The sequence below is a fragment of the Schistocerca piceifrons genome, chromosome 6 (genome assembly GCF_021461385.2).
Source record: "Schistocerca piceifrons isolate TAMUIC-IGC-003096 chromosome 6, iqSchPice1.1, whole genome shotgun sequence".
Taxonomy (NCBI): domain Eukaryota; kingdom Metazoa; phylum Arthropoda; class Insecta; order Orthoptera; family Acrididae; genus Schistocerca; species Schistocerca piceifrons.
The window spans coordinates 140,887,560-140,909,485 of record NC_060143.1 but is presented as its reverse complement, the minus strand read 5'-3'; positions in this window follow the sequence as shown (position 1 = coordinate 140,909,485).

Genomic DNA, 21,926 nt, shown 5'->3' with positions numbered 1-21,926 from the left:
CCACTAGTGATAAGTTTGTTCCGACTGTTTTTTACAGTTAAAGAATTGATATCTTGCTGCTGCCACATTCACTTGCTGGTCATTATAGTTAGTTACTGAATCTACAACCTGTTCATACGGAATGACACTTGGAGTGGCGTTAGGGAACGGTTTCTGTTTTAATCTGAACACTGCACTTCCTCCCGTTGAGAGAAAGTAACGGCTTTTCAACGCACCTGGTACATTGTGAGCAATTATGTGGGCTTCAGACTGTTGCAACCACTCGAGCCATTCTCCTCTTCTTATTCATGAAACTGAAGAAAAGGCGATATAGCTATAGATGTTGCTGTAGGTGGTGCTTGTTCTGCCAGGCGCGCAGCATTGGCCAGTAGCTGCTGCACCGTGTTGAGCAGTGTAGGTATTTACTGAGTCTGGAACTGAAACATCTGCATTAGTTGTGTTGCATCTAGTGCTGGTGGCTGTGACGTCTGAGCAAGGGGTGGAATAGGAGGGGTGGGCATGTTGGAAGAGACAAATGCAAGAAACAGACAAGACAAGCAAGAAAAATAAGTATAAAAGCAAAGCAAGTTCCTGCAACACCCATCTGAAAACACTGCTTAGAAAAAAACAAGATAAGAGACTGATAAAGCAAATAAGCATCTCTGCAAAGAAAAGACAAGAGAGAATTAAGGTGCCAGCAATACACAAAAGAAAGTTCTCTGGCCGCTAGGTACTAGGTTCTTCCTATAACACGTCACCAATGTGGGATCCTGTCCACTCGTTTAATGTAGGTAGCCTAAGGAAACTGTTTTCTCGGATAGCAAAACAACAATTCAAGTAAATATTATTAATGGAGTTTATTAAAGTAAATTAAATGGACAATACTTAACTTTGCCTTTTTCCTAATAGGTGTCAGAAGCAATTGGCGACATGCAAATAATCCATGTCCTTCGATATACACAATTCCCATGCAAGCAATTAATATAGATGACAAGTCACGGCTAAATCATTGCAATACAACTAGTCTTCTAGTGCGGCTCTTCTAGTGCGGCCGAGGCTTGGCGGAGCAGCGCTTATATTTTGTTTGTATAGGGGCTGCTACTGTCGTTGTGCTGTCCTAGTCAGCGTGCTATTGGCTGACATTGTGTCACAGCCTTCTCCGCTCTTGTGATACGGGCCGAAACAGTGACAATGAAGAAGCATGGAACCAAGTTACATGTTGCAACCAATACATGCTCAAGATCATGTGCATACTACCAAGATATTCCATATGAAGCATTCAGTCTTTCCAAACGGAAGAGGTGGGTAGTTGATGCTAATTTGCTTCAGTGGAAGCATGTTCATATATGTGATATATAGCACTGAAGAGCTTCAGCTGCTCATCTCCATCAACTTCCTTCTCCACCAAATTGTCCTCTCATCTCATCAACACTCGCTTGCCATCCCTGCTGCTGCGTGGAATGTGCTCTATTGAAGAGGTGCCGGTGTCTGACTGGGAGGAGTTTAACAGCCATGTTGCCTGTAAGCATACAACCGAGGACTGTGCCCATAACCTCCTACTTGCAGAATGGGAAGGAATTTTATTGGATGTGTGTCTGAAGTAGAAGAGAAATAATAATCCCTATGTAGCAAAGGACCTGGAACAGCAGCTGAACGGAATGGACAGCGTCGTGAAAGGAGGATATCAGATGAACATCGACAAAAGCAAAACGAGGATAATGCAATGTAGTCGAATTAAATCGGGTGATGTTGCGGGAATTAGAATAGGAAATGAGACACTTAAAGTAGTAAAGGAGTTTTGCTATTTTGGGAGCAAAACAACTGATGATGGTCGAAGTAGAGAGGATATGAAATGTAGACTGGCAATGGTAAGGAAAGCGTTTCTGAAGAAGAGAAATTTGTTAACATAGAGTGTAGATTTAAGTGTCAGGAATTCGTTTCTGAAAGTATTTGTATGGAGTTTAGCCTTGTATGTAAGTGAAACGTGGACGATAAATAGTTTAGACAAGAAGAGAATAGAAGCTTTCGAAATTTGGTGCTACAGAAGAATGCTGAAGATTAGATGGGTAGATCACATAACTAATGAGGAGGTATTGAAAGAATTGGAGAGAAGAGAAATTTGTGGCACAACTTGACTAGAAGAAGGGATTGGTTGGTGGGGCATGTTCTGAGGCATCAAGGGATCGCCAATTTAGTACTGGAGGGCAGCGTGGAGTGTAAAAATCGTAGAGGGAGACCAAGAGATGAGTACACTAAACAGATTCAGATGGATGTAGGTTGCAGTAGGTACTGGGAGATGAAGAAGCTCGCACAGGATAGAGCAGCGTGCAGAGCTGCATCAAACCAGTCTCTGGACTGAAGACCACAACAACAACAACAATGCAGCAGAATGGTATTAAGATGCAGTCACCAAGTCAGGCAGACCAATGCTGTTGTTACAACTGTCTGCCATTTTTTAAATTCACAGTTAATTTTCCACCTCACATTGCCTCTGATAGAGAGGACCAAGAAACTGGTCTAGTTCATAATTATGCCACCAGAGGCCCTTGAAATTGGCAGTAGCCTATAGGAACACAGCATCCTATCACATTGGGGATATGAGGCGGGCGCGACAGCTCTGCAGCCTCAGTTGCAGTCAGCATGAAGCGACAGCTGTGATCGTCCAGCTCTGCCCAACCACAACAGCAGCAGAATAGGAAGAAGCAGCGGAAGAGTAAGTACCCCTTGCTTAACGCCTGTGCTTACTGTCGTCTGATGAAGACGAAGTCTTTGTGCTTCTATTAGCGCTTGTAACTGTTTTTCTTCTTTGCTCATCAGTGGATGCGACGTCCTCCAGCCTATCGCAGTCTACAGCAACGACATGTCCCAGCCCGCTCGGGCCCGCAGCAGCGGCAGCACCCTGGGATCTTCTTGCCCACCTGGTCAGCTTGTTGGAGCAGGACACTGAGCTGTTATTGTCGGTTGATGACACCCTGCCAGCCCCTGACTGGCTGAAAAGCACCAGACATCCTACTCATCATGACACAGGTCGGTATTGGACGCCATCATATAGGCCGTTGTAGAATATTCCAGTGATACTGCATGGACGAAGTGAGGATTTAGTGGATGAGAAGATACAAGATGAGTCCTGTGCTCCACTACTTTTTACTTCAGTGTATAATGTTAACTTCTAGTAGTTCGAAGCGTTTACGTGTAGAAGCATCCGCAGAAAGAGACTGATGTGTTGCGATAGAGATCGAGAATGCAGCTAAAAGTGTTAAAGAGCGGTTTATGGAGATGGAAATGGATGAGGTGTCCCGTGCAGAAGCCTACATCAAGCAGAAATTGACCACCGAGTAACTTTCGAGCCGTCCTCCTCCAGACATTTGCTGTGCTTCTCTATCTCTATCCATTACAACAGTCTACAATGTCTCTGTACTCCATGTGGAATTAGGTGACACGTGCATTCATCTACATCACTCCATACTCATTCGATGATAACTCTCTCTCCAAATTCATAAATTGCTGAAACAACCTCATTCGAATTAACTGTATTGCTAGGGAAAACTGGTGCCATGAGTAGTCATAGCCGATCTGCTAGCTCATTGAAATCTACGTAATATACCGGATGATCAAAAAGTCAGTATAAATTTGAAAACTTAATAAACCACGGAATAATGTAGATAGAGAGGTAAAAACTGACACACATGCGTGGAATGACACGGGGTTTTAATAGAACAAAAAAAAAAAAAAAACCAAGTTCACAAAATGTCCGACAGATGGCGCTGGACAGCAAAACTGCTACCGTGAGAGGTACGCCGATATGTTACAGAATCGCATCATCCCCAGCCTGGCTGATAAACACCTGCAGGAACGTATGATGTTTATGCAGGATGGCGCTCCACCCCATATTGCTAGACGCGTGAAAGATCTCTTGCGCGCGTCCTATGGTGATGATCGTGTGCTCAGCATCCACTGTCGTCATGCTTGGCCTCCCAGGTCCCCAGACCTCAGTCCGTGCGATTATTGGCTTTGGCGTTACCTGAAGTCGCAAGTGTATCGTGATCGACCGACAGCTCTAGGGATGCTGAAAGACAACATCCGACGCCAATGCCTCACCGTAACTCCGGACATGCTTTACAGTGCTGTTCACAACATTATTCCTCGACTACAGCTATTGGTGGATATATTGTGCATTTCCTGTAAAGAACATCATCTTTGCTTTGTCTTACTTTGTTATGCTAATTATTGCTGTTCTGATCGGATATTTTTTGAACTTTTGTATTTGTGTTTGGTTCTAATAAAACCCCATGTCATTCCAAGCATGTGTGTCAATTTGTACCTCTCTATCTACATTATTCCGTGATTTGTTCAGTTTTCAAATTTATATTGACTTTTTGATCACCTGGTATATGCTGCGGGAGTCGATTGCTCACTCTTTTATGCTGAATGTCAATACCATCACCACTGCTATTTTTTCACCATCCAATACAGGTTTTGTAATTGATTTGTATTTCACATTGTTCTGGATTTTTAATTCTTACGCAGATCAGTCAAAAGCAGTATTTCACGATACATTTTCAGATCCTTAGGCGAATAATTTACATTGTGTTTGAAAGACTGAATAGATGGCTGCCTTATGTTAAAGCTGTGAAATTTGGAAATTTGTGGTAAGGTCTTATGCGACCAAACTTCTGAGGTCAACGGTCCCTAAGCTTACGCACTGCTTAAACTAACCTACGCTAAGGACAACACACACACCCATGCCCGAGGGCGGACTCGAACCTCCAACGACGGGAGCCGCCCGGACTGTGACAAGACGCCTCAGACAGCGCGGCTACCCCGCACGGCTAAAGCTGTGTATAGGGACATCGCAAAGTATCTCCATACAAACACTGTGCATGCAGATGACTTCGAACAGTGAGCCAATATGGTGCCAACAGAAACTATGTACTACCGATAACTTGGAGAGAAATACAGACTGAATTATGAGCTTTCAAGACAGCTTTATTTTCTATATTCTGTACCTGTGTAAAATAAAGAAAAAATCCTGTTGTGTCGTGCACCCTTTGTGCGTCTACTGAATAAAAGTATATATAACCATGTACGTGTTTTAATTCTTACTTATCATTATATTTCAAGTGCTAAAGCTGTTGCTACAAGTATTTTCACTGTAAGCATGCAACAGCAGAAAATTGAAAACTAAATTCTCTGTAAAAGCCTGTTGCACGCCAGTACCTGACGCAGTCAATATCATGGCAGGGTGGGTGAACCGTCAAGGCTCTGCAGTAAGCGACTGGAGCTGTGACGGCGTGCAAGAAGACTGGAAGAAGAGTGGCATACTTCTTGCTAACAGCATACGTGCAATAATTGTAGGTGTATCCAACTGCAGCAAGACAAATGTCCTCATGTCGCTGCTAACACATCTAAAAGGAAATCGCTTTCAGCATGTATGTGTATTTTCAGTCCAAAATACCAACTATTACAGGAGATACTGCAGTGTGTAGATGGTGTGACATATATGACATTCAGTAAGAGCAGCGATACCCTCCACCGGAAAAAAGTAATACCACACACAAATTCGCACGCTTTCCGTGAGCTCAGACTGATAGGATGGGTGTGCGTAGACAAAACACTCGCTTGTACATGGACGCGAAAATTCAAACGAGAAGTTGGAGGCGTACGCAAGGAACTAGAGACGTATGTATTGACTGAGACTGAACAATACACTGAATGATCGGGTTAATGCAATCGAAAAGAAAGTATGTGACATAAGGGAAAGTAGCTGTTACCGAGAAGGGGAATAGTTCAAAAGTCCAATTGGTGTACAACGAGATGTCGACTAAGTATAAAGTCATCGAGTCTGGGAGGTCGTTCGAGAGAAGTTACGGCTGCCGAAGTTAGGGCATTTGCAGCAGGAATAGACACTGTGAGAAAGCTTTAAACCAGTTATCAGTCACTCGATGAACTCTCTGCGAAATACCACAATGACGATGATGACGCTATTGCCGATTTCATTAACCGTCACAGCGACGCTAGGATAGATAAAACTTTTGATTTCAGTGGTGAAAGGCCATACCTGTTGGGCACGAAGCCTATAACTTTTATTGAGTAGACAATACAGATCAGCGGTAGTTTCAAAGATCACCTGGTCTACTGAACCTTATTTTCCTAAGACCCACAAAAACTGTAAATTATTCGCCTAGATCTGAAAATGTATCGTGAAACATTGCCTTTCAATGATCTGCGTAAGAATTCAAAATCCGGAACAATGTGAAATACAAATCCATTACAAAACCTATATTGGATGGTGAAAAAATAGCGGTGGTGATGGTATTGACAGTCAGCATAAAAGAGTGATCAATTGACTCCCGCAGTATATATATTACGACGATCTCAATGAGCTAGTAGATCGGCTATGACTGCTCATGGCACCAGTTGTCGCTTGTAATACAGTTAATTCGAATGAGATGAGCAGGCGGCGTTTCATGTCAGATCTCGTCAGAGCAAAGTGTTCGTATTGGCACAAACGTTTCCGAACACACAACACGTATTACTGAACAAGGGACTCGGCAGTGGACGACCCTTACGTGTTCTCTTTTGAGCCAAAGACGTCGTTCATTACGACTGCGGTTGGCATGGGATCGTCATTGCTTCAATAGAAACGTATCGGCTGGTCGGATGAAATACAATTCTTGTAACACAAGGTCAATGTTATTGCCCTTCTACGCTGTCATCCAAACGAAAATCTGCTCCAAACATGCTCTGAACAGGATGGTGCGGGCAGTATTACGGTTCAAATGGCTCTGAGCACCATGGGACTTAACATCTGAGGTCATCAGTCCCCTAGAACTTAGAACTACTTAAACCTAACTAACCTAAGGACATCACACACATCCATGCCCGAGGCAGGATTCGAACCTGCGACGGTAGCGGTCGCGCGGTTCCAGACTGAAGCGCTTAGAACCGCTCGGCCACACCGGCCGGAGCACTATTATGTTGTGGGGGACATTCACCTGGGCAATCATGAGACCTATTGTAGTACTCCATAAGAACCGTGTCAGTTACGGAGCGCGTGATCGTTATTGCATTCCTTCATACTTGTCAGCGATATCGTCTTCCAGCGGGGTAACTTCGGGAATTCCATGACTTGTGCGTTGACAGCTGGGCCCATATATCTCAAAACCTACGAAGGAGCTGTCGAACCCACGTTATCCCTGATGTAATTCCGTCCCCAAGGTGTAACAGTCCACCAAGGCAGCTGCGTGGTCAGCTCGGCAGAGTACTAACCGAAGAAATCCGGTTTCGATTCCCGGCCGCGTCGGAGATTTTCTGCACTCTGGGACTGCGTATTGTGTTGTCCTTACGTTCGTATCGTCGTTAAGTGAGAAGAAAATCGTCTAAAACATACTATCGCATCGTCTTTCCATTACTGAGATGGCTGAATGCGCACGGCTAGATAGCCAATAAAAATAAATGATGATTAACAAACTCGCGATTCAGTGGTAGGAGGCATTGCCTTGGCTCATCACTGTATTTAATGGTTGCTGAGATGAGGCAGTTACGGCGTGCATTAAAACTGGATTTTCCGGGTGAAAACCATTGTATCGTCGTCATCATCATCATCATCATCATCATTGCGACCTTGACACTGCATCATAAAAAATGTACTATGTCAAAGATCATGATCCCTCATCTACATCTGCATCTACACCTACATGGATAGTCTGCAAATCACTTTAAGTGCGTGCCAGAAGTTTCATCGAACTACCTTCATAACAATTCTCGTTTATTCCAATCTCGTACAGCGCGCAGGAAAAACGAACAACTGCATCCCTTATTTTATTACGATGATCGTTTCTCCCTATGTAGGTCGGCGTCAGCAAAATATTTTCACGTTAAGAGAAAAAAGTCGGGGCCGGCCGTGGTGGCTACAGTCTGGAACCGCGCTGCTGCTACGGTTGCGGGTTCGAATCCTGCCTAGGGCATGGATGTGTGTGATGTCCTTAGGTCAGTTAGGTTTAAGCAGTTATAAGTTCTAGGGGACTGATGACCTCAGATGTTAAGTCCCATAGTGCTCATAGGCATTTGAACCATTTTTGAGAAAGTCAGTGATTGATATTTCGTGAGAAGATTCCGCCGCAACGAAGAACGCCTTTGTTTTGATGATGTCCACCCCAAATCCTGTACCATTTTAGCGACACTGTCTTCCGTATTTCGCCGTAATACAAAACGTGCTGCCCTCCTTTGAACTTTCTCGATGTACTCCCTCAATCGTATCTGGTAAGGATCCCACACCGCGCAGTAGTATTCTAAAGGAGGACGGACAAGCGTACTGTAGGCACTCTCTTAAGTAAATTTGTTACATATTTCCCTCGATAGAATAAAGACTGTTAGGTGGTGATTGGTTCCACTACGTAATTGAAATGCGAATTTTGCTATTGTGGAATTCTTTCCATAAGAAACCAATAATGTCATATGAGTCGTATTCTGATGAATAAATACTTAACCTTCAAGTGAGCCAAACTAATCGATATCGGAGTTTCAAAGGGTTCATTAAAATGAGTTTATAGAAGAATCCATCGTGTTACGCTTGAACGAAGGATTTTTAGGAGAAGCCAGAGGATTTCGAGACCCTTACAGTATCTGTGACAGCTGCGTGATATAGTCTCGGCGTGCTTTTCTCTGGCGATCCGTTCCGACATTCACTAACGTATACTGCTAATTATACAGCTCAGCTAATTATCTTGGCCAGAGAAAAACGATACATGGAAAAGCCATCTGGGAGTGCTTCTGTCTATAATCTCGCAAATTAATTTTTCCAGTTTGAAATGTTATTAGTATTTTCAAACCCAGAAAGTCTAACTAGGAAGCTGAATGAGCTGCTTCCACAAAAACGGAAAAACCCAATCGGGGAGATACGCAAAATGCGCAGGCCTTTTATCTCTCTCTTCCTTCACTGTCTTTCCATTAATCGAAGAGCATGGCCAAACTGAACTGGACAGTCTCTGGTTGTGTTTTTGTATGTGATTGAAGATTTCATAGACTAATCTACAGTTAAAAATTATTCTTTTGTCGCACTTAGGAATGTTACGGTGCACGTACAACAAGCTAATATCGTCAGCAACCTGGTTGTCTCTTTTATTTGCGTGAATTCGTATGATTGAAGAACGAAAAGAAATCATTTACATGCTTGCCGAGATACATTATTCTTAACAACAGGACCTTGCGCAAATCTGGGTACATAAACTTTACAAAAAGAAAAGCCTCGACAGTTTAGGACGGAAACACTGGGTATTGCAATAGTCCTGTATCATGAGGCAGAGAATTACGATCCATTTCCAGACAGAAAATTACATCCCCTGTACAGCATCCAGATAGTGTATCAACGTTCTGAGTTAAATCTCAGATTTCTCCCCAGCGCCTCAGGAAGTGAGAGCATGGGACACTGTTGATGGTGGTCAACCACTGTTCCCCCTATGTGCTACGAGTTGCACTGTTTCCCTCCCTCTAGTTTTATGGTCATCCATACAAACACAACATGCCATTGCAAAATCATGGGTCATGGTCATCGACACGGTACAAATACTCACCTGAAACTTCAGAACGGGCATAGAAAGGCAACAACACAGTACATCTACTGCGACTATGCCAACGAGAGACATGCAAGGATTATCTCATTTGTCGATACGCATTGACAAATACCGGAATGACATTTACGATTGGCTAGTAAAAAGTTTTCGGAATAGGGCATACATTATAAAACGTCTGCATTGTAGGAGACCACATCTACATCTTCATGTACATAGATACTCCGAAAGCCACCGTATGGTGCGTGCGGGAGGGTACCCTGTACCACTACTCGTCATTTAGACTCCAGTTCCACTTGAAAATAGAGCGAGGGAAAAATGACTGTCTGTAAGCCTCCGTATAAACAATAATTTCTCGTATTTAATGTGGTCCCTATGCGCAGTACACGTTGGCGAAGCTAGAATCAATCAGCAGTCAGCTTCAAACGCAGATTCTCTAAATTTTCTCAACAGTGTTTCTCGAAAAGAACATCGCCTTCCCACAAGGGATTCCCATTTGAGTTCCAGAAGTATCTCCGTAACACTTAAGTGGTGATCGAACCTATAGGTAACTAATCTAGCCACCCGCCTCTGAATTACTTCGCTGTATTCCTTCAATCCGACCTGGTACCCATCCGAAACACTCGAACAATACTCAAGAATAGGTCGCACCAGCTTCCTATATATGCGGTCTCTTTTACAGGTGAACCACCCTTTCTTAAAATTCTCACAATAAACTGAAGACGACCATTTGCCTTTCCTACCAGAGTTTTCCCATGCTCGTTCCATCTCACATCGCTTTGCCACATTACGCCAATATATTTAAATGACTTAGCTGTGTCGAGGAGGACACTAGTAATACTGTATCCGAACGTTACAGGTTTGTTCTCCCTAGTCATCCACATTAACTTACATTTTTCGACATTTAAGGCTGGCTGCCATTCATCACACTACCTGGAAATTTTGTCTAAGTCGTCTTGTAGCTTCTTACAGTCACTCAACTTCGTCACCTTACCGTACACCACGGCAGCATCAGTAAAAAACCGAAGATTGCTGCCCACCGCCAAATCATTTATGTGTATAGAGAACAACAATGGTCCTATCACACTTCCCTGGGCCACTCATACTGTGTTTTATTATTTAAGAATTCTTCGAGGCACTCACATATCTGTGAACCACGGCAAAAATGTGAGTCCTAATTTATGTTTCACTTTATAAGGTTACCTTTACAGACGGACGATTTCGGTTTCATTCCATCTATCATGACTGTTCACAAACATCAGTTGAATAGAGAGGTATGTCACTTGATGCCTTTTCGTTAGACTGAAATTCATTTCTAACTGCAATTAACTTTGATACGCTTTGTAGAAATTTTAGCAGAATTTACTCTTTGATTATGGCTACTATACTATTGCACAACAATAGAAGTTGACTCAGCTTTCTTCAAATGTATACACAGATGAAGGCAAACCTAACAAAATAATTTCCCTCAGATTAGCAAGAAAAGAAACTGTGGTACTAGGGGTCTCAGTGTATACTGATGTTAAATTCTTGGTAGTTCTGTATTAAGGAAGGAAGAACCGAGGAAGGCTTCGGGTTTAATATACTGTCGACGGCGTGGTCAATAGAGATGGAACAAAAGCTGGGGTAGGATACGAACGAGCCAGGGAATCATCCGTGGAATTACCCCCACTTAAACTTCCGTGAGGAATATTTGAAGAATCAATGAAACCCCAAATAAATGGAAAGGAAATGATACTCATCTTTATTTTAGAGACGAAATTCTGCTTGTAATGTTATTGTTTTTCCCGTCTTGAAATTATTACAGTGAAAGAGTGCGTTTCACTTTTATTTATAAAGCATCTTCTGTGGTCTTTCGGGAGATATAGTACACCTAATGAGTGTCTAGAGTTAACTACATGTCGATGCCTGAGCACGTGATCCATAAACAGGTCTCCTTGTTTAGTTTAGGATTTCTGAAAATTTCTCTTCTGTTTGATTCTTCGTAGTATTCTTATAGTTTATCTAGCACCGGGAAGTGGGGGAGAGGGGTGGGAAGACAGGTGGGAGAGAGTGATGACGCAGTGGTAAGGCACAAGACCCACAGTCGAGAAAAAGGGGTGTAGAATCATATTGTAATCCACATTTTATGGGTAAAATATTCTATAGTTAAAATAGTTCCCTATTCGGATCTCCGGGCGAGGACTATTCAGGACGACGTCGTTATCAGGAGAAACAAAACTGGTGTTCTACAGATAAGAACGCGGAATGTCAGATCCTTAATCGGGCAGCTAGGATAGAAAATATAGAAAGGGAAATGGACAGGTTAATATTAGATATGATGGGAATTAGTGAAATTCGGTGGCAGGAGGAACAGGACTTCTGGTCAAGTGAATACAAGATTATAAATACAATATCAAATAGGGGAAATGCAGGAGTAGGTTTCATTGTGAATAAAAAATAGGAAAGTGAATAAGCTACTTCGAACAGCATAGTGAACGCATTATCGCAGCCAAGATAGACACAAAGCCCACGCCTACCACAGTAGTACAAGTTTATATGCCAACTAGCTCCGCAGACGATGAAGAAATTGTAGAAATGTATGATGAGATAAAAGAAATTACTCAAATAGTTAAGGGAGAAGAAAATTTCATTGTTATGGGGGACTGGAATTCGATAGTAGGAAAAGGAAGAGAGAGAAAAATAGGAGGTGAAGAAGGAGTGGGGATAAGGAATGAAAGAGGAAGCCGCCTGGTAGAATTCTTAACTTAGTTTAAGAATCGTGAAAGAAGCTTGTATACGTGGAAGAGACCTGGAGACGCCGGGAGGTTTCACATTGATTATATAATGGTAATACAGAGACTTAGGAACCAGATTTTAAACTGTAAGACGTTCCCAGGGGCAGCTGTGGACTTTGACCGCAATTTATTGGTTATGAACTGTAGATTAAAACTGAAGAAAATGCAAAAAGGTTGGACTTTAAGAAGATGGGACCTGGATAAACAGAAAGAACCAGAAGTTGTAGAGAGTTTCAGAGTGTGCTTTAGGGAATGACTGATAAGAACTGGGGAAAGGAGTACAGTAGAAGAAGAATGGATAGTTTTGAGAGATGAAAGAGTGGAGACAACAGAAGATCAATTAGGTAAAAAGACGAGGGCTGGTAGAAGTCTTTGTATGACACAAGAGACATTGAATTTAATTGATGAAAGGAGAAAATATGAAAATGCAGTAAATGAAGCAGGCGAAAAGGGATACAAATGTCCCAAAAAAGGGATCGACAGGGAGTGCAAAATGGCTAAGCGGGAATGGCTAGAGGACAAATGTAAGGATGTAGAAGCATATATCACTAGGGGTAAGGTAGACTCCGCCTACAGAGAAACTGAAGAGACCTTTGAAGAAAAGAGAACTACCTGCATGAATATCAAGAGCTGAGATAGTAAACCAGTTCCAAGCAAAGAAGGAAAGCAGAAAGGTTGAAGGAGTATATAGGTCTATACAGAGCAATACTTGAGGGCAATATTATGGAAATGGTTGATGAGATGAGATGGGAAATATAATACTGCGTGAAGAATTAGACAGAGCACTGAGAGACCTAAGCAAGAACAAGACCCCGAGAGTAGACAACATTCCGTTAGAACCACTGATTGCCTTGGGAGAGCTAGCCACGATAAAACTCTACCATCTGGTGGGCAAGATGTATGAGACAGGCGAAATACCCTCAGACATCAGGAAGAATATAATAATTCCAATTCCAAAGAAAGAAGGTGCTGACATGTGTGAGAATTACCGAACTATCAGTTTAATAAGTCACGGCTACAAAATACTAACACGAATTCTTTACAGACGAATGGAAAGACTGGTAGAAGCCGACTTCATGGAAGTTCAGTTTGGATTCCGTAGAAATGTAGGAATGCGCGAGGCAATACTGACCCTACGACTTACGTTAGAAGCTAGGTTAACGAAAGACAAACCTATATTTATAGCCTTTGTAGACTTAGAGGAAGCTTTTAACTATGTTGACTGGAATACTCTCTTTCAAGTTCTGAAGGTGGCAGGGGGGAAATACAGGAAGCGAAGGGCTATTTACAATTTGTACAGAAACCAGATGGCAGTTATAAGAATCGAGGGGAACCAAAGGGAAGCAGTGTTTGAGAAGGTAATGAGACAGGGTTGTAGCCTATCCCAGATTTTATTCAATCTGTACATTGAACAGGCAGAAAAGGAAACCAAAGAAAAATTTCGAGTAGGAATTAAAATTCAGGGAAAATAAATGAAACCGTTAAGAGTTGCCGATGACATTGTAATTCTGTCAGAGACAGCAGAGGACTTGGAAGGACAGTTGAACGGACTGGACAGTGTCTTGAAAGAAGAGTATAAGATGAACATCAACAAAAGCAAAACGAGGATAATGGAATGTAATCGAATTAAATCAGGTGATGCTGAGGGATTTAGATTAGGAAATGAGACAATGTAGTAGACGAGTTATGCTATTTGGGCAGAAAAATAACTGAGGATGGTCGAAGTAGAGAGGATATACAATGTAGACTGGCGATGACGAAGAAAGCATGTCTGAAGAAGAGAAATTTGTTAACATCTAGTGTAGATTTAAGTGCCAGGAAGTCTTTTCTGAAAGCACTTGTATGGAGTGTAGCTATGCATGGTAGTGAAACATGGACGATAAATAGTTTAGACAAGAAGCTTTAGAAATGTGCTGCTATAAAAGAATACTGGAGATCAGATGGGTAGATCGCTTAACTAATGAGGAGGTATTGAATAGAATTGATGAGAATTTGAATTTGTGGCACAATTTGACTAGAAAAGGGGACCGGTTGGTAGGACACGTTCTGAGGCATCAAGGGATCACCAATTTAGAACTGGAGGGGAGCGTGGAGGTTAAAGCCCGTAGAGGGAGACCAAGAGATGAATAAGTTAAGCAAATTCAGACGAATGTAGTCTGCAGTAGTTACTCGGAGATGAAGAGGCTTGCACAGGATAGAGTAACATGGAGAGCTGCATCAAACCAGTCTTTGGACTGAAGACCACAACGACAACATCTACGTCTACATACATATTCCGCAGACCACCATACGGTGCGTGGAATAGGGTCTTCTGTAGCGCCTAGAACCTCTCGGCCACTCCGGCCGGCTGTGACCTGAATAGAGAAAATATTATTTTTTTTTAAGAACTGCAATGAACGCTCACCCTCCTATAGCGACTAGTCTGTCCTTCCGAAGAACGTTCCATGACTTGCTAAATGTCTTAGAGCTTTCTGCTATTGGTTTTAGAATAATCTGAGCGTGAAAACTTTTCCTGGAGGCTAGTAAATTCTGGAGCTTTGTTACGAATACTTCGACACTTTAATGATAAAATTTGGACGGTTGAAGTATCTTCACTCTGAACGCTGTCTGATTTCCCTACCTACGTATCGAATGACGAACGTTCATTAGAGTACCTCAAACTACCACCCAAAAAAAAAAGCTGTGTATTCGACAAGTACTCTGCTACCCGAGTGGCTGCTTCGTTTGCACAGTGCATCCCTGACCTGTTAAGGGGAGTCAAGTTCCCCACTTGATAACGCAGGTCCAGAAATGGCCAATTCTGCTAGAGGGCATACATTCGAAACCTTCTACAGAACCTGAATACAGATAGTTTTACAAAGAAGGCATTAGTGACCTACTGAATTTTGTCTCCTACATTATATTCTAGATATCATGTCAGATGCCATTCATGACAAATTAGTCAAGCAGAAATAATGTTTTAACTAAAAGCGATGCATTCCGACCAAACGGGATGATGATTCACGTAATTCCTTTTTCCAAGTTCGACGTTGCAAGCCCAACGTCCTACTCAATGCAGATGCAAATGCGGTATGGAGAAGGCATGACGTCAACACACACCTCTGCTTGCCATTGTCATCTTAAAAGACGCTATAGCCACTATTCATAACTGTATTAACTCTTCAAGGATGATATACAAAGCAGACTAGCACAGGCAAAGAGGACATTCCCGGCCTCAGTCCGAGGAAGAAATTTCTGAGAATTTACTCTGGAGTACAGCATTCTACGACGATTAATCATGGATTGGGAAAAACCGGAACAGAGGATAATTGAAGCATTTGAGATGTGGTGCTGCAGAAGAATGTTGGAAATTAGGTAAAATGGTAAGGCAAAGAATAAGGAGGTTCTCCATAGAATTGGCGAATAAAGAAATGCATGAAAAACACTGACAAAGAGAAGGGACAAGATGACAAGACGGGTGTTAAGACATCAAGGAATACCTTTCATGGTACTAGAGGGTGATGTATAAGGTAAAAACTGTATAGGAAGACAGAGATTGGAATACATCCAGCAGATAATTGTGGATGTAGGGTGCAAATGCTACTCAAACTAAGAGGTAGGCGTTGGAGGCGAATTCTTGGCGAGCCGTTAACAGCCAGTCAAAAAACTGATGACTTGTAACGTGCGCGTGGGGCACACGATACTCATTAAAGCCTGTACTATAGTAAGTGAGTGGGGTTCACCTTACGAGACAGGATTTTTGTATATACATTGACCGCGTGTACCTGAATGGTGGCAAATCAGACTTACACCCACTCTGTAATAACAATGATACGTCAAATAAGTCCGAAATGCAACTACACGTCAGGACGGACAAAAAGCAACACAGAAGATGCTATCAGTTGTTAATAATACGGTCGCCAGCCTAATTAGGCATTAACTGAGTTTCTTCCCTGTACTAGCTGGCAGATATTCGTGCAAAGCAACAAGTAGTAACACTGCATAATATAGTAGAATTTTAGAGCCAGAAAATCTACTGAACTGATAGTTTCACGTTCTGTACTAATATGGAAAAACCATAAATACGTAACACTACACTATAATGTATACTACAAAACTTCGTACTGTCTATTGATCTGATTAAAATCGGGCATAGGTTACCCTAGAAATAGCACTTTCGAATCACACACACAATGTCAATTTTGATAAAGGTAAAACACTGATAAATTTTGGCTTTTATATTGACTTTAACTTTGCTGGTCAAATCAGTTTAAAACACTTCAGAATTCAAATGAATAAAAAGGGGGATGGACCCTGAAACTGTTATGATCACTGTATTTTAAAAAAAATGATTACTGAATTCATTATGCGCTCAAGATTTCCAGTATATGAGTTACTACTCTTTTTATCTTATTTCCTGCTCATTTAAATACCTTTTTATCTGCCTCGAAACAATTAAACTTCATTACTAAACCAATATTCAAGTTATCTTCCAACTTTGTCAGACCTTCGTTATTCATTTACTGGTTCATTAACAAAACAGTTCTTTAAACACCATTCTAACATAGTTAGGTCTGCAAGTAATTATTATTAACACAAAATTTAATTTTTCATTTCGGGACACTCGGATTGCACAACATTTGGAAAGGACCCTATCTAGGTTAGTTGTGAGGATAATTAAATGATAGGAAAGTTCTGGTAAAATTTAAGTTGTTATTGAACAGTACGGAACAAAAGTAACACTGGTCCATACGAATAAAGTACTAAAAGTTTCAACCTGTTTGTATCGATGCGGCGATTGGCGGCGGCGAGATGGCGAGACACAGAGCACACATACAACCACAGCTATGGCTCTTGACGTATCGGCACTTTAATTCTTCTTAGCGTCGCAATACTTTTCCGTTTAGTGCCTATGGAATTTTGCCATGCTGTATGGGCGTTGGAACGGCATACCCGAGGCTCAATGAAACTACGTCTTCCAGGAGAGCCTCCTCGCTCCAGAACGTGTTGCTCAGACCAATGCCAAACTCCAACTACTACTGTTGAGCCCGTTGTGCCGTGCAGTGCCCGCGTGCATTTTCCCGCGCTCGCCTGCCATCCACCTTTTACCGCTCCCTTACAGACAGGGTATTCACCCGAGGTTTTACATTCTACATATTCTAACTCATTGCCTACGTATGGACCAGACGCACAGTTACAATTTTAAACATCTTACAACAGTTTCAACATTTGTTACATTTCAATTATATTACAATATTGCTTGACATTTGACATAAACATTAATATTCACATTGAAAATTGTTTACAGTTTCCTTAACATAATGGCATGAAACAAAAAAGAAATTAAATCAGATCTTCAATTACACTAATTTATCGAAAAATCAGATGGAAAAAAAAATTTACTTATATGTACAATAGTACAGCGTTGTTGTTGTTACAGACTCAAAAAAAAATCTGTTTCATTACTCATAGGTGCAAAATACTAACTTGAATTGTTTGTAGGAGTATGGGGAAACCAGCAGAAGATAATCTGGGGGAAGATCAGTTTGGATTCTAGATAAATATAGGAAAGCACAGGGCTGAGTCCACCTATTATCCTCTCACCAAGAAGAATACGTGGGAGTATCTCTTGTAGGCGTCTGCTCAATGGGACACATTTTCACCGCAGTACGCCACCTCGCTTATGAGAGGTTCTCTGGCAGCACAAAACCTCTTAAAACAGAATACAAGCAGCATTTATTGAATGAACACTTGGTAGAAGAACGATACTTTTGATGCAATCACGGCCTTATTACTGTCAGGAAGTTTCCAATAGGCTTCCAGAAGAGTTGTAGGCTATTATTGACAAACTGCAGATTTTCAAACTCACGCTGGAGGAGTTTCTCCTCTGGCGGAGCACTTAAGGTGCACAGAATTATGCTATCGGGTGCAAATGCTAAAATGAGCGGAGCAGTGCTCAACAATGTGAATAAAGGTTTAATCAAGACTTCGTTGAGCTTTTGCTATAATTGTAAATGACTAAACTCTGTTTGTAAATGAGGAAAATTATTTATATAAATAGAATGGATATATATCGGGTGATCAAAAAGTCAGTATAAATTTGAAAACTTAATAATCCACGGAATAATGTAGATAGAAAGGTAAAAATTGAGACACATGCTTGGAATGACATGGGGTTTTATTAGAACAAAAAAAACAAAGTTCACAAAATGTCCGACAGATGGCACTGGACAGCAAAACGATCGTGACTGCGCATGACAATCGTGTATAAAAGGAGCTGTTATGAGAGAGAGAATCAGATGCGCCAGAAGTCGCAGCATGTTGACGTTACCTGAAAAGGCGCTATTAGTGAAGCTGTATCGTCAGAATGGGGAATGTGCTAGTTCAGCGTTACGATCCTATCGCCATAGGAAGGGGATTCGAATAGGTAAAGGTCCGTTGACAAATGCAGCAGTGGCGAAAATGATTTCGAAATTCGAAGCCACGGGTTGTTTAGACGATAGACCCCCTAGTGGCCGACCGAGCACAAGGCGTAATGCTGCTGAGACAGTTCAGGACGAAATGGAGACTGTGGCGGGTTCGTCTATGCACGGGGAAGTCAGCGCTGGTGCAGTCGCACGTCGCACCGGCATTCCATACACTTCTGTTTGGTTGGCACTTAGGCGTACCTTCCGATGCTATCCGTACAAAATCCATCGGCATCATGAACTGTTACCTTGAGATTTAGTGAAGCGGATGGCATTTGCGGTATGGGCGTTTCAAAAGATGGCGGAAGATGACGATTGGTTGAGTAACGTGTTGTGGACCGACGAAGCTCATTTCACGCTCCGAGGGTCTGTCAACGCCCACAACTACAGAATTTAAGCTACCGAAAATCCTAGAACTGTCGTGGAAATTTCACTGCAAGACGATAAAGTCACGGTATGGGTTGGATTTACCACATCTACCGCTATCGGGCCTTTTTTCTTCGAGGAAATGCGTGATTCTGGTTTTGTAACTGCTACCGTGACGGGTGAGAGGTATGCCGATATGTTACAGAGTCTTATCATTCCTAGCGTAGCTGATAAACACCTGCTGGAACGTACGATGTTTATGCAGGATGGCGCTCCATCCCATATTGCTACATATTGCTAGACGCGTGAAAGATCTCTTGCGCGCGTCGTTTGGTGATGGTCGTTTGCTCAGCCGCCACTTTCGTCATGCTTGGCCTCCCAGGTCGCCAGACCTCAGCCCGTGTGATTATTGGCTTTGGGGTTACCTGAAGTCACAAGTGTATCGTGATCGACCGACATTTCTAGGGATGCTGAAAGACAACATCCGACGCCAATGCCTCACCATAACTCGGGACATGCTTTATAGTGCTGTTCGCAACATTATTCCTCGACTACAGCGTTTGTTGAGGAATGATGGTGGACATATGGAGCATTTCCTGTAAAGAACATCATCTTTGCTTTGTCTTACTTTGTTATGCTATCTGTCGGACATTTTTTGAACTTTTGTATTTTTTCGGTTCTAATAAAAACCCATGTCATTCCAAGCATGTGTGTCAATTTGTACCTCTCTATCCACATTATTCCGTGATTTATTCAGTTTTCAAATTTATGCTGACTTTTTGATCACCTGGTGTTTATTCCATCCAGCCATAGTGATTCAGTGTTTTCGGATTTTTCCAAAATCTATAAAAGTTTATAACGAGGTCGATGCCTTCCATTTCCGTTACATACTATTAAAAGTTATGAAATGAAATTAATTATGGTACCTCATATTTATTATTATCATTCGGTTTTATTTTCAGTAATGTTCTCGTTTTTATATTTACGGTGCAGTTTTTCAAATATTTTCTTTCCTATCTTTCAGTATATTCTGTTTGTTGTGACATATTACACAGGGTGTTTCTGTAAGAGCGTTCAAAAATGTAACATGTCATAGAAAATGCTCCACTGAGTAATATTAGGACACCGGGGGTTGCAGAAGCCATCTTAAGCAGATATGAAAATAAACGCGTCTACCACTTTGTCTACCGTTACTGTTTTCCAGCTTATTTACAACTAACATGCGTACAAGTCTACACGTACTGTGCTGTTAACATGTACATTCTTCATCTCTGTAAGGAATCAAGAAGGACGAGCCTGATTACCAGGAAGTAATGAAACAGTTTTTTTCCCTTGTCCATAAGGTGGCTCTGTTGTATCGTATTTACAATGTCCCATAACAGGCTGTTCGTGAGAGATTGTGGATGTAACATAACGCTGCACCGCCTCACTTCAGTGCGGATGTCCTCAACCGTTTCAATGATGCGTTTCCTGGTCGCTGGATTGGAATGGACGTCCTATTCCATAGCCTTCAGGATTACCTGACCTGAATCCCCTTGATTATTTCCTACGAGGATATGTAAAGTCACTTGTGTATGAGACCCCAGTAGCTGCCTGTGATGTGATTCGAAATACATCTAGAATGTTTGTCAGGGTGCGTCAGAATCTTTTTCGTCGATGTCATGCTTGTGTTGAGGTTGCTGGCCGTCGGTTTCAGCACATTTTGTAAGAAACAGTACAAATGGTACGTTCATTGTGTCAGTGATGGTACACTACTGGCCATTAATATTGCTACACAACGAAGATGACGTGCTACAGACGCGAAATTTAACCAACAGGAAGAAGATGCTGTGATATGCAAATGATTGGCTTTTCCGAGCATTCACACAAGGTTGGCGCCGGTGGTGACGCCTACAGCGTGCAGACATGAGGAAAGTTTCCAACCGATTTCTCATACACAAACAGCAGTTGACCGGCGTTGCCTGTTGAAACGTTTTTGTGATGATTAGTGTAGGGACGAGTAACGCGTACCATCGAGTTTCCGACGTTGATAAAGGTCGGATTGTAGCCTATCACGATTGCGGTTTGTAGTATCGCGACATTGCTGCTCGCGTTGGTCGAGATCCAATGACTGTTAGCAGAATATGGAATCGGAGGTTTCAGGGGGTAATATGGAACGCCGTGCTGGATCCCAACCGCCTCGTATCACTAGCAGTCGAGATGACAAGCATCTCATCCGCATGGCTGTAACGGATCGTGCAGCCACGTCTCGATCCCTGAGTCAACAGATAAGGACGTTTGAAAGACAACAACCATCTGCACGAATAGTTCGACGACGTTTGCAGCAGCATGGACCATCAGCTCGGAGACCATGGTTGCCGTTATCCTTGACGCTGCATCACAGACAGGAGAGCCGGGAGGTGTGGCCGTGCGGTTCTAGGCGCTTCAGTCTGGAACCACGCGACCGCTACGGTTGCAGGTTCGAATCCTGCCTCGGGCATGGAAGTGTGTGATGTCCTTAGGTTAATTAGGTTTAAGTAGTTCTAAGTTCTAGGGGACTGATTACCACAGATATTAAGTCCCATAGTGCTCATATCCATTTGAACCATTTTTGAACAGACAGGAGCGCCTGCGATGGTGTACTCAACGACGAACCAGGGTGCACGAATGGCAAAACGTAATTTTTTCGGATGAATCCATGTTCTGTTTACAGCATCATGATGGTCGCATCTGTGTTTGGTGACATCGCGGTGAACCCACATTGGAGCGTGTATTCGTCATCGCCATAATGGCGTATCACCCGGCGTGAT